Source organism: Saimiri boliviensis, chromosome 19, assembly GCF_048565385.1.
Source record: "Saimiri boliviensis isolate mSaiBol1 chromosome 19, mSaiBol1.pri, whole genome shotgun sequence".
Classification (NCBI taxonomy): domain Eukaryota; kingdom Metazoa; phylum Chordata; class Mammalia; order Primates; family Cebidae; genus Saimiri; species Saimiri boliviensis.
In genome coordinates, this window is record NC_133467.1 from 19,642,699 (window position 1) to 19,655,872 (window position 13,174).

At 37.1% G+C, this 13,174-nt stretch overlaps 2 protein-coding genes across 10 annotated transcripts in view; both read right to left on the reverse strand.

Annotated features, from left to right (window-relative positions):
* GPR52 (G protein-coupled receptor 52) overlaps positions 1-11,270 on the reverse strand; it is a 131,442-nt gene extending 120,172 nt beyond the window's left edge. The window contains exon 1 of the mRNA XM_074390023.1: positions 1-11,270. This exon is cut by the window's left edge and continues 120,172 nt beyond it. The gene's annotated coding sequence lies outside the window, so the exon portion shown is untranslated.
* RABGAP1L (RAB GTPase activating protein 1 like) overlaps positions 1-13,174 on the reverse strand; it is a 709,048-nt gene that overhangs the window by 478,559 nt on the left and 217,315 nt on the right. The gene's annotated exons all lie outside the window — the stretch shown is intronic.

Consider the following 13,174-nt stretch of genomic DNA (forward strand, 5'->3'; position numbering starts at 1 on the left):
TTTAATCAGAGAAGAATGGTTACCTGACTGATTTAAGGTTATATGTAACTTCTCTTGGGCCTGTATTTGCAAATCAATAAAAGGGGGTAGAGGCCGGGCGTGGTGGCTCAAGCCTGTAATCCCAGCACTTTGGGAGGCCGAGGTTGTTGGATCACGATGTTGACAGATCGAGACCATCCTGGTCAACACGGTGAAACCCCGTCTCTACTAAAAATACAAAAAAATTAGGTGGGCATGGTGGCACGTGCCTGTAATCTCAGCTACTCGGGAGGCTGAGGCAGGAGAATTGCTTGAACCCAGGAGGCGGAGGTTGCAGTGAGCCAAGATGGCGCCATTGCACTCCAGCCTGGGTAACAAGAGGGAAACTCCATCTCAAAAAAAAAAAAAAGGAGGGGGGTAGAATTATTACCGGCCTAACTCCAAGAGCTTTAATAAGGATAAAATTAGAAAGTATATGGAAATAGCCTTATAAACTTTGAAGGTCTATGAAACATAAATTAATATTCTTATTATTATAAATTTTATTTTCTATTCTTAAAAATTGTTTTTGGGGCTGGACGCGGTGGCTCACGCCTGTAATCCCAACACTTTGGGAGGCCAAGGAGGGTGGATCACGAGGTCAAGAGATCGAGACCATCTTGGCCAACATGGTGAAACCCCATCTCTACTAAAAATGCAAAAAATTAGCTGGACATGGTGGCACATGCCTGCAATCCCAGCTACTTGGGAGGCTGAGACAGGAGAATTGCTTGAACCCAGGAGGCGGAGGTTGCAGTGAGCCGAGAATGCACCATTGCACTCCAGCCTGGGCAACAAGAGCGAAACTCCGTCTCAAAAAAAAAAAAAAAAAAAAAATTGTTTTTGGAAGTTGGTCAAATGTTTAAATAAAATCTCCTTAAATCTTGATGATCCCTATTAATCAAGCACAGGCAGCCTAGATACAAGATAATTCTTACCCAATAGGCAGAGAAGATTTTTTGGTTTGTTTCATCTATAATATATAAAATAGAAGAAACCACAGAATCAGTGCCAAATGAAAATGCAGGGCCATTGTTCAAAAGCCATTAAGCATTTCAAGACAGCAATAGCAGAACATTTAACCAAGCACAGGACCCTTCTAAGTGCAGGTCCCTAGGTAACTGCATAGGTCACATGCCTATGAAACCCATGCTGGAATGATGATAAACTTTGATCAGGCGCCAGGCGCAGTGGCTCATGCCTGTAATCCCAGCACTTTGGGAAGCCAAGGCAGGCAGACCACCTGAAGTCAGGAGTTCAGGGCCAGTTTGGCCAACATGGTAAAACATGATGTCTACTAATAATACAAAAATTAGCTGGGCATGGTGGCACACACCTGTAATCCCAGCTACTCAGGAGGCTGAGGCAGGAGAATCACTTGAACCCAGGAGGCAGAGTTTGCAGTGAGCCAAGATTGCACAACCACATTCCAGTGTAGGTGACAGAGTGAGACTCTGTCTCCAAAATAAAAACAAAAAAACAAACTTTCATTAGAAAGCATGACGACCAGAAGGCAACGGAACATTTTCAAAATGCTGAAAGCAAAAACTGCCCACCCAGCAGTGTATATCCAGTGAAAACACCCTGCAAGAATAAAGGCAAAACAGAGACATTTTCAAATAAAGGAAAACTAAGAGAAGTTTTCACCAGTAGACCTGAACCATAAGAAGTGCTAAAAAAAAATTATTTCAGGCTCGAGAGAAATGACAGCAGACAGAAACTTAGATCTTTAGGAATAAATGAAGAACACTGAAAATAGTAAAAAAATCTGAATTTTATTTTATACCCTGAATATTTCACTGAAATGTTTTTAAAAAGGGTTCTTTGGCTCCACTATGGAGAACAGGCTATAGGAAAGGAGTTGGGGGGGGGGGAAGATGGAAATGTGAATACCATTTTGAAAACTGTTGTTGCCTAGGAAAAAGATGTACCTAAGACTCTAACAGCTGTAAAGAAGACGGAGAAGGACCATGTTTGAATCCCAGCTGTAACATAAGCCTATGTTCTTTCCAAATATAGTGTACTACCCTTCAACATAAAAGAAATATGAAGTATCTTCTCAGTTTATGATAGTAGCAGAAGATGAAGCTTAGCTTTTCTCCATTCTGTCCTGAAAGGGTCATAGAAACACATTCACAATATTATATACTTTCGTAAAATTTACACCCATACCCATAGAAGGTTTTTGTCCTTGAAGAGCTGTTCCCTCCAAACTATATAAGCTTCACGCCCTATAAAACCGGAATCCACTGGATATTCAAACAAAACCAAGCAGCATAAAAGACATATTAGGAATGAAATTAAAAGCTAGGTTATAAATCCTCTTGATAATTTAGAATTATACTAGAGATGTCTTAAATGATGAATGCCATTTAAAAATCACCCCTACAAATTAAATTAGTTAACATTCAACCTAATATTTTGTAGGTCAACAATCTAGATTAGTAAATTTTATGTTCAAGATTCATATCATTCTCTTCGTCAGTAATCAACTATATGATGAAAAACATCTTAACTCTTTTTCTTCTTGGGAATGATTTCTAAAACGCAGTACAAATAAAGAGGCTGTTTGTGTTAATACTTTTAGTATGTGCCACTGCATTTCCATAGCAAAGGCACTGGCCAGGTCTTCCCAGACAGCTGTTTGTCACAATACCTTTCTAGCTTTCTGGCTACATCTCTATCCATTAAAGAAGAAAGAAAGAAAGAAAGAAAGAAGAAAGAAAGAAAGAAAGAAAGAAAGAAAGAAAGAGAAAGAAAGAGAAAGAAAGAAAGAAAGAAAGAAAGAAAGAAAGAAAGAAAGAAAGAAAGAAAGAAAGAAAGAAAGAAAGAAAGAAAGTTGGGCCTCCAAGAACTGCAAACTCTGTTTTTAACTACTAGCTCCATGATAGAACATTCTAAATTAATGTGGTTGGCTTTTTCATTAAAGCGCTCTTCTCTCAATGCAATCCAAGAGAAGGAATGGGAAACAAAACTTATCTTCCTCTAAATGCCTCTATACATGTGAAATGTTAAAGAAGAAGCCGGAATTAAAAATGAAAGTGGACAGCCAAAAACCTCAGAGAAAAAACATTCAGAAGAATCATCATCTACTTCTTTGATTCTCTGACTTTTCTTCCTATTTTCACATCACATAAAAGACAAACATCAGATTATTTAGTTGTTACATAAAGCACAAATTAAGAAAAAAATAACTTAAACCTCCTAAGGCAAGTATCTTTAGCTCACTTTCATAGTTCATTATATAGTTATTTACATAATATTCTTTTGATAGTGAACTGTAATTGTTGATTTAAATTATATTGTTTTATCTGTCCATCTTTTTATAACAATAATAAATGACGCTATGAACTCTCTTTTACAATGAAAGTTGTAGTTACAGAAAATTTTAAAAAATGTTTTATAGAAAATAGTAAAATGTACTGTAACTTTTTAGCATTATTTATTTTCTTAAAACTAAAGTGAGCCAGAAATAATCACATGAATTCACTAAGCTAATAATAATCCAAAAAATTTTTAGAAACATTCTAGAGTTTAGTCTATAACCTAGACCCTTGCTTCAAAGGGAGATCCGTAACTAGCAGTAGTGCTGACATCGCCTGATAGCTTGTTCAAAATGAGAATCCCAAGCTCTATCCCAGATCTACTGAATCTGCATTTTAACGAGACCTGTAGGCGGTCTGAATGCACAATTGAATGCAATTTGAGACCTGTCTTAGGTAATGTTTCTGACAGATAAGAGGCAACAGTAAAATTAAAACTGAATGCAAATAAACCAAGAATAGATCATTGAAAACTAAGTGCTCTAACCATTAAATCAAGACTTGAAGAGAGGTATGGAATTGGTACCTTAGATTTTTTTTTTTTTTTCGAGACGGAGTGTCGCTCTTGTTACCCAGGCTGGAGTGCAATGGCGCAATTCGGCTCACTGCAACCTCCGCCTCCTGGGTTCAGTCAATTCTCCTGCCTCAGCCTCCCGAGTAGCTGGGACTACAGGCACGTGCCACCATGCCCAGCTAATTTTTTGTATTTTTAGTAGAGACGGGGTTTCACCATGTTGACCAAGATGGTCTCCATCTCTTGACCTCGTAATCCACCCGCCTCCGCCTCCCCAAGTGCTGGGATTACAGGCTTGAGCCACCGCGCCCAGCCTAGATTGTATTCTTAATTTACTTATTCATTTAGAGACGGAGTTTTACTCTGTTGCCCAGGCTAGAGTACAGTGGCGCGATCTCGGCTCACTGCAACCTCCACCTCCCAGGTTTGAGCAATTCTCCTGCCCCAGCCTCCTGAGCAGCTGAGATTACAGGCACACGCCACGTCTGGCTAATTTTTATATTTTGTAGATACAGGGTTTGACCATATTGTCCAGGCTGGTCTCGAACTCCTAACCTCAAGTGATTCATCTGCCTCAGCCTCCCAAAGTGCTGAGATTACAGGCATGAGCCACTGTGCCCAGCCTGTATTCTAAATGTAGACACTACATAAGATGAAAATGACAAAGTGTTGGCATATCATTCTCCTGCTATATTTTCATGCGACTAAGGACTCATTAAAAATTCCTTGGAATGCCCCTCAATCATCACGGAATCCTTAAAGAACCATTAAGATGACCAAGGTAAGACATGTGTTTCCCTCATATTTCAAGGACACTTCACTGCTGCAGGCATTCTTACAGAGTATCTCTATCTCCAGAATAAAAAGACATCATTATGATTTAATTGTAACCATTCTCTCAAAGCATTAATGTGCCACCACAGGAACCTTACATTCAAGAATTATCCAGTGACTCAAGACACCACTGAACTGGTCTAAACTGGCTAGAATTTTGCAACAAGATAATTTTTCCTCTTACATGGTAAAAAATAATTCTACATTGAGTCCATAAACAGTATCTGTCAAAATAATATCTACTACCTCACTGAAACTGAACATCACATGTTACCTTAGGAAAGGAGGTAATTCAAGTGTCAAACTGGAATCAGTTCAGCATCATTTTGGAGTGATGTACAGCTTTCATCAATTGCCTTATGTACACCAAGGAGGAAAGGTACTAAGCATCGGTAAGCAACACAACCAGCAAGCAAAACAAGTTCTGCATATGTGCGGTCATGGCTCAGCATGTGAAATTTCACCTCTGGAAAGCCAGTAGGTCACCTTTTAGCGTTTAGTCTGTGGAAGTACTATTAAAGAAAACCCTGATAATCTCTTGCAATTTTATCACAATATAAAAAAGAATTCTCTATGGTATTGTGCTCCAAGTGATGTTCAGTGGGAAACATTAAAAAGAGAGCTAGAGCTGGGCTCAGGGGCTCACGCCTGTAATCCCAGCACTTTGGGAGGCCAAAGCAGATGGATCATAAGGTCAGGAGATCAAGACCATCCTGGCTAACAAGGTGAAATCCCTGTCTCTACTAAAAACACAAAAAATTAGCCAGGTGTGGTGGCACACACCTGTAGTCCCAGCTATTTGGGAAGCTGAGGCAGGATTATTGCTTGAACCTGTGAGGTGGAGGTTGTAGTGAACCGAGATTACGCCACTGTACACCAACCTGGGTGACAGCAAGACTCCATATCAAAAAAGAAAAAAGAGGCAGGTGGATCACGAGGTCAAGAGATCGAGACCATCCTGGTGAAACCCCATCTCTACTAAAAATACAAAAAATTAGCTGGGCATGGTGGCACGTGCCTGTAATCCCACCTACTCAGGAGGCTGAGGCAGGAGAATTGCCTGAACCCAGGAGGCGGAGGTTGCAGTGAGCAGAGATTGTGCCATTGCACTCCAGCCTGGGTAACAAGAGCGAAAACTCCTTCTCAAAAAAAAAAAAAAAAAAAAAGGAGAGAGACACAGAGTTAGAAATCATAGATAAATTATTAGTAACTCCAATTTCTATTGCCAGTTCTAAAACACATTTTCTATTTGACTTGGGCTGGGTAATTAAGCTTTTAGACTTCTATGTTAACTGTAATATTATTATTTGAAATCAATATATTCCACCAAGTCACAAAAGTAAATTAACATGTAAGTCTTAAAATGACTGTGTTAAATACACACACAACCATACTTCCAGTAAGGTGAATATTTGATTAATTAAGTTTTAGAAATTAACACTAATCTATATACCCAAAGTTCAAAACAAACTATTTAAAAAATAAGCCCAGATATATAAAACTTGAAAAAAACCCATGGCTCTAGGCTTTAACACTGTTCTTGTTCAAGATACTTGTCTTGTTTCCATTAGAGCATCACATATAAAATAAGTTGGGCATTTAATAACTTTCTTCCTTGTAAAAAAACAAGCAAATAGAACTGCATCTACCTATTAAAAAGCAATCACTCCCCATATTCACAAGATTGCTTGTCCTGGCTAAGTGGGCCATGAAGTCTGCAAACATTAGACTATATTGCAGCAGCATCTGTACAAGATTTAGCATCTTGAACTATAACTGATTTGAAATATTACAATAGCACAGAATAAATTAATCCCCCAAAGACTACAATTCAGATTGGTTTCATAAAAATATGCTCAGAGTGCCAGTGGTTGGAGACAGAAGTTGAGAAGGATACAAGAAGAATAAGTTACAATTCCAATCTTCAATGAGAGTAGCTTTCTGGTTCTTATTAGGTTCATGTAAAAGCAACTGCAGTTTTTGCCATTGAAAGTAATGGCAAAAACCTTTGCAATTAATCCAACTACTTACTTATTTTAGAAACTAATAAACTTGTGATACTGTATATGTATTAGGACAAATATCAAAAAAGAAGAGGTAAAATTAACAAAAGCAACATCAAGAACAATTATAAAATTCTCATTAGTAGTTTATAATCCATTCCCATTTGGTAAATTAAGAAATACCTCAAATCTTAGATATAATAATCATCTTATAAACACAAACCAGCCTGGGAAACAACACATATAACATATACATAATGCACCTAATCTTGTTAAGTTAAAATACTCCATTATATAGTAATTCTCTAAGACTTTACTTAAGCCAACTAAACCAGTAAGTTAGTAAGTTAGAAATGCCAATATGATTTACATAAATGAATTAACAGTTAGATTTTAAAATTTTTATCCTGCATGGCAAATACATACATGTTTGTCTACATAGATTTACATACACTCAAATGCTGTCTACTAGGATTATATTTAAGCAGCATGGCTTGTTCCAGAATTTAAAATGTGGTAAGATTAGAAGTTGAGAAGCCTTCCAGATTGACCAAAATATTCTAGCCCAATATTATTGTTTCCATGTTAATTTACACTCAATAAGTTCATTAATATTAAAGTTCATCACCACAAAATAAGGTCTGCTAAAAATCCTTAAATTACCTCTTTTAACTGGGACATAAGCAGTTATAGAATGATGCTAGACGATGAAGTACAAGTAGCCAGGTCTACAGTTTCTTTCTGTAGAATAGCCCAAGCAGGCAGCTGATGAGCAGTTTCCTTTTTAATAACAGTTGTTTACTGATTAATTGGTCCCAGAACACTTAATGCAGACTACAGTGTACCACTGGGATAAACAATGATTCTCTTCAGAGTAATAGTTAAGCATAATCTTTTTCCTAGTATTAAGCTCAATCTATTTTCTGTTCAAATGGGATAGGGTCTTTCTCAGCAGAAGTGAGTTGGAAAAACTGCAGCTCACAGCAAGAGACATATCATCTGGCCAAACAGGAAAAAAAATATGTAAATTATCTAGGGAAATTCCTTAAATACTTAATTGAAGGTTCTGGTATAGTTTATGCAGAAAATCTTGATTTTAAATAGTATAAAATAAAGATCAATTAGCCTTTTGAATGCAAGTTCAGATTTACAGGACTGAATGAGTCAAAAATTTTGTAAACATACCCACATCACCCCTGCAAATACTTGAGCTTTGAAAATAAGATCTGAGGTCCCTGGAAAGCAAAGCAAGCTGCAGTAACACCGATGAAAGCATCTCTATGAAGAAATGGAGCCTTACTTAGAGTATCTAAATACCAACTAGACAGATGGGTAGAAAAATTAAGATGAGCTTTCAATCCAAAACTGCCATTCTCCTTCACACCAGAACTGAAGATATAAAGAGTAAAATGAAAATTGCTCCTTTTTACATCATTTTTGCAGGTATCAAGCATCACGATGCTGTCTTCAAAAATTTAGTCACCTATTAAAAGATTAAGCAGTTTTCATAAACATGTCAGAGATCAGCTTCTCAAAGTACAGAAGTGACTGAATTATCCTGACTTTAATAACAATTAAAGCTCTCTCCTGTGGAAAAAAGTATGTATATCCATGATATATTCCAATCCACCAGCAAAAACATTTTAAGCAACTTTTGCTGAGTCTATTAATCACGCATTAGGAATAAAAACGTTTATATGTAAAAAAAAGTCTAATTGTGTGCTTAATGGAAGCATTACTGATAAAATAAATTGTTAATCTAGAAAACACAAAGATTTGCTATAGGGAAAAAGGAACTAAATAAAGAGTCCTAATAAAAGGGTATAATTATTATTTTAACATTGCAACATATTGTATTGATTGAAATACTTAATTTGAAACAATTTAATGAATAATGTTAAAAGAACAATATATTAATTAAATCACAAGCCAGTTTATGGAATAAAACTTTGAAGTCTAAAAAGATTTTACAGTATCAGTAATATTCCCAATGTGGTATTTATATAGAATCTTTTTGAAGAAGCTCAAGAAATTTCACAGAGGAACTGAATTTGTCCAAGACCAACAATAACCTTAAATTTACTCAGTGGAGTTCCATTAAATGGTTTTTCCATTTATTTTTTTCTGTTTGATAGAAAAAGGCAGTAGAATCTAGAAAACTAGTTTTCAATATGAGATGTATGATAGGTCATATTTTCCAGTGTGCATATTAGTAATTACATTTCTATTTCATAAGTAATAAGTAATATGAAGTAACGGTAGCGAAAAAAACTAGTTTGTATCTGGTTGGTAGGAACCACTCATTAAATGTGATTAAAAAAAGTAAGACTTCAATTAATCAGCTATGGTATATAACTTAAAGAAATAAACCAAAATTTACAACTTTAAATCAATTCCTCCAATACAGTACCATAGACAACTCCTCCTGTAAAAAAAATTCATGGAGCAGTGACCTATAGTTTAATTTATAGTCATTCAATGCGTACTTATATGGCTCTGGGCATATAAAGCACAACAAAACAACATAGTTTCTCCATGACAACACTGCATACTATCCTGTCAATTTAAAAATCAATTAAAAGTCATACAACTGAAAAGGAGACTAATCCGAGAAATTGAAAGGGAAAATAAAACCCAGCAAATATAAAATAACAAATAATGAATATTGCTTTTCGGAACTACATTTGACTGCTGAACAACATGAGTTTGAAATGAATGGGTCCACTTATTTGTGGATTTTTTCCTAAAACTAAATTGGAAAAAATTTTGAAGATATGTGACAACATGAAAAACATGCAAATCATGTGGCCTAGAAATACCAAAAAAAATTAAGAAAAAGATATGTCATGAATGCATGAAATATATGTAGCCACTAGTCTGTGATAATTTTCTGCCATAAAATATATACAAGTCTATCATTAAAAAATGATTTATCCAAATTTACATATACAAACACTTATAGACCATACATGGTGCCATTCACAGTTGAGAGAAATTTAAAGTGCCAGCTGTCAGGGCACGTGTGGGCAGATGTGCTTGTCTATCTCTGCCCTTCATGGCCCCTACCCCATGGCAGCTAAGCAGGGAGCTCAGACCACTGTGCATTCAAAGAATCAGTACACTGCCTGACATAACAGAGAGCTTCCAAAAACAAACAAGAATCAAGTATATACCCAAATGCACTGGCCACCCTATAAGCACCATCTACTGGCTTGTACATCAAACTACACAGCCCAATATAAAACCTGCCAAAAGAAGTGCATAGGGCTATAGAAGCAAAGCCAAAAGACCCTAACCAGAATTCTCTACATTCTCACCCACAGGGAAGGGTAGCGGGCAGAGAAAAGGAAAGAAAATAAAATAACATTATAGGGAAACAAAGAAAGAAAAAAATCCTACCTGTGAGAAAATGACAAAAACTAGAAGTGACAGTGTCTCCAAATGAGAAGGCACCAGTACAAGAATTCTGCCATCATGAAAAATCTCAAAGTACTGACACTTCCAAGGGATCACCCTAAAGCTGTCAAGCAATGGTTGCTAACCAAAATGGAAACTCAGAAATGACAGAAAGAATTCAAAGCATGGATTGTAAGGAAGCTCAGTGAGATCCAGGACAAGGTTGAAAATCAACCCAAAGAAACTTCTAAAGCAAGCCAGGAAATAAGAGATAAACATCTTTAAAAAAAATCAATGAGAGCTTCAGTCATTTAAAAATTCACTTAAGAAATTTCGAAATACAATCGAAAGCATTAGCAACAGAAGAGACCAAGCTGAGGAAAGAATCTCAGAGCTTATAAGACCAGTGTTTTGAACTAATACAGTCAACAAAAATAAAGAAAAATAATTTTTAAGAATAAACAAAGTATGCCGGGCGCGGTGGCTCAAGCCTGTAATCCCAGAACTTTGGGAGGCCGAGGTGGGTGGATCACGAGGTCAAGAGATCGAGACCATCCTGGTCAACAAGGTGAAACCCTGTCTCTACTAAAAATACAAAAAGTTAGCTGGGCATGGTGGTGCGTGCCTGTAATCCAAGCTACTCAGAAGGCTGAGACAGGAGAATTGCCTGAACCCAGGAGGCAGAGGTTGCAGTGAGTCGAGATCGCGCCATTGCACTCCAGCCTGGGTAACAAGAGCGAAACTCCGTCTCAAAAAAAAAAAAAAAAAAAAAAAGAATGAACAAAGTCTTTGATAAAAACAGGATTATGTAAAATGACCAAATCTATGAATTACTGGCATTCCTGAGAAAAGAGAAAAAGAGAAACAGTAAACAATCTAAAAAACATATTTGAGTGACTAATTCAAGAAAAATTCCCGGCCGGGCGCAGTGGCTCACGCCTGTAACCCCAGCACTTTGGGAGGCCGAGGCGGGTGGATCACGAGGTCAAGAGATCGAGACCATCCTGGACAACATGGTGAAACCCTGTCTCTACTAAAAATACAAAAAGTTAGCTGGGCATGGTGGTGCGTGCCTGTAATCCCAGCTACTCGGGAGGCTGAGGCAGGAGAATTGCTTGAACCCAGGAGGCGGAGGTTGCGGTGAGCCAAGATCGTGCCATTGCACTCCAGCCTGGGTAACAAGAGCGAAACTCTGTCTCAAAAAAAAAAAAAAAAAAAAAAAAAAAAAAAAAAAAAATCCCTAATCTTGCTAGAGAGGTGGACATCCAGATAAGAAGAAATCTAGAAAACATCTGTGAGATAGCACACAAAATGAGCATCACCAGGGTATATAGTCACAAGACTGTCCAAGGTCAATACTAAAGAAAAAATTTTTAAAGACATCTAGAGAAAAAGGTCAGATCATGTACATAGGGAACTCCATCAGGCTAACAGTGGACTTCTCATCAGAAAAATTACAAGATAGGAGAGACTGGAGGCCTATTTTCAGCATTCTTAAAGAAAAAAAATTCCAACTAAGAATTTCATATTCCGCCAAGCTAAGCTTCATAAGCAAAAGAGAAATAAAACCTTTTCCAGACAAGCAAGAGCTAAGGGAATTCATTACCACTAAACCAGCCTTACAAGGAATCCTTAAGAGATTTCTATACATGGAAATGAAGGAAAGATACCTCCTACTCAAAAACACACTTAAGTACTTTGCCCACAGACCCTATCAGGCAACAACGCAATAGAAACTGCAAAGCAACCAGCTAACAACTTTATGATAGCATCAAAATCTCACATTATCAATATTAATACTGAATGTAAAGGTCAAAACACCCTACTTAAAAAGCACAGTCACAAGTTGGATAAAAAGATCCATACATCTGCCATCTTCAAGAGACTCCATCTCACACATAATAAAACCCAAAGGCTCAACATAAAGGGATGGAGAAAGATCTACCATGCAAATGGAAAATAAAAATGGGTTAGGGTGGCTATTCTTGCATTAGATAAAACAGACTTTAAACCAACAAAGGTAAAAGTAAACAAATAAGGCCTTACATGATGATAAAGAGTTCAATTCAACAAGAAGACTTAACTATCTTAAATATATATGCACCCAAGTTTGGAGTACCCAAGATTCTTAAACAAGTGTGTCTATACCTACGAAAAGACTTAGCCACACATGAATAGTGGGGAACTTCAATACCCCACTGACAGCATTAGACACATCATCAAAGCAGAAAACGAATAAAGAAATTCTGAACTTAAACTTGACATTTGTTCAGTTAGACCAAATAAACATCTACGTGATACTTTACCCATCAACCACAGAATATACATCTTTCTCATCTGCACAAAGAACATACTCCAAGATCAATCACATGCTCAGCCATAATGCAAGTCTCAGTAAATTAAAAAAAAAAATCAGGGCCAGGCGCGGTGGCTCAAGCCTGTAATCCCAGCACTTTGGGAGGCCGAGGCGGGTGGATCACGAGGTCAAGAGATCGAGACCAGCCTGGTCAACATGGTGAAACCCCGTCTCTACTAAAAATACAAAAAATTAGCTGGGCATGGTGGCGTGTGCCTGTAATCCCAGCTACTCAGGAGGCTGAGGCAGGAGAATTGCCTGAACCCAGGAGGCAGAGGTTGCGGTGAGCCGAGATCGTGCCATTGCACTCCAGCCTGGGTTAACAAGAGCGAAACTCCGTCTCAAAAAAAAAAAAAAAAAAAAATCAGAATCATACAAATCATACTCCTGGACCAGAGTGGAATACAAATAGAAATCAGTATCAAAATGCTCCCTCAAAACCACACAATTACATAGAAATTAAAAGACATGCTCCTGAACGACTTTTGGCTAAACAACGAAATTAAGGCAGATATCAAAAATTACTTTGAAGTAAATAAAATCAGAGTCAGCATCAATGTGATATGAAAAACCTGGCAAAGACACAACAGAAACAGAAAACTATAGGCCAATATCTCTAGTGAACATAGATGAAAATATCCTCAACAAAATACTAACAAACCAAATTCAACAGCATATCAAAAAGCTAATAAATTTGACTGAACACTGAAACAGAATTTTTTTAAAAGCC